This window comes from Triticum aestivum, chromosome 3A, assembly GCF_018294505.1.
Source record: "Triticum aestivum cultivar Chinese Spring chromosome 3A, IWGSC CS RefSeq v2.1, whole genome shotgun sequence".
Taxonomy (NCBI): Eukaryota; Viridiplantae; Streptophyta; class Magnoliopsida; order Poales; family Poaceae; genus Triticum; species Triticum aestivum.
This window is the reverse complement of record NC_057800.1, coordinates 35,817,850-35,818,837: the sequence shown is the minus strand read 5'-3', so window position 1 is coordinate 35,818,837 and position 988 is coordinate 35,817,850.

Below are 988 nucleotides of genomic sequence, written 5' to 3'. Positions count from 1 at the left end.
ACCGCGAAGGGATAAGGCAAAGTATGCCGACGGCTAAGCCGTCGGCATAGGTGAGGACGCCACGTGGCACCTATGCCGACGTCTTAGCCGTAGGCATATTTTTTTAATTATCCACGTCACCGATCCGCATAGCCCCATCCGTACATATTATTATTTTTCCTTTTCTTATTTTATATAAATTTTTTAAAGTTTTCTTATATTTATATCTATCCTTTTTTATTTCATCTAGATTTTTAATTTTTTATAGTTATATTTTTCCTTTTTTATTTTTTATGTATTATAATTACATACAGATATTATATTTTTTTAACCCCGGAGACGCGTCCGTTTCCTCGTCGAGGTGTCGGCGGTGTCGCCGTCCGTGAGGGGGGCCAAACCCCGGAGACGCGTACCGCCTCTTCGGACATGCCACAACACCACCCCACATGTATGTGGGGCCGGTGCGACGCTCCGGTGGCATTGCTACCCCCCAGGGCCCCCATCCCGCCTAACCCTGGAGCGGTTGACCATGATATCTAGCCCTTTGACTTTCCACGGACGGGCTTTGAACAGTGGACCTCTCCACGCGGTTGTGTCAGGTTAGCTCAGAGGGACACCTGGAAGCAACATCCGGGCCAAACCGACAGCTACATGCCCTCCGTGTAGACCCGACACGTCTGTTTCCCCCCTCCAGGTGCCGGCGGCGGGCGGGCCTTGACTAGTGGACCTCTCCACCTGGTTGTGTTAGGTCAGCCCATAGGAACACCTGGGAGCAACATCCGGGCCAGACCCACACCAAGATCCCCTACGTGTAGACCCGACGCGTTCGTTTCCCCCCTCCAGGTGCCGGCGGTGGCGCCGTTCGTGAGGGAGGCCAAACCTTGGAGATGCGTGCCGCCTCTTCGGACATGCCACCGCACCATCCCGCATGTATGAGGGGCCGGTTCGACGCTCCGGTGGCATTGCTACCCCCCAGGGCCCCCGTCCCACCTAATCCAGGAGCGGTTGA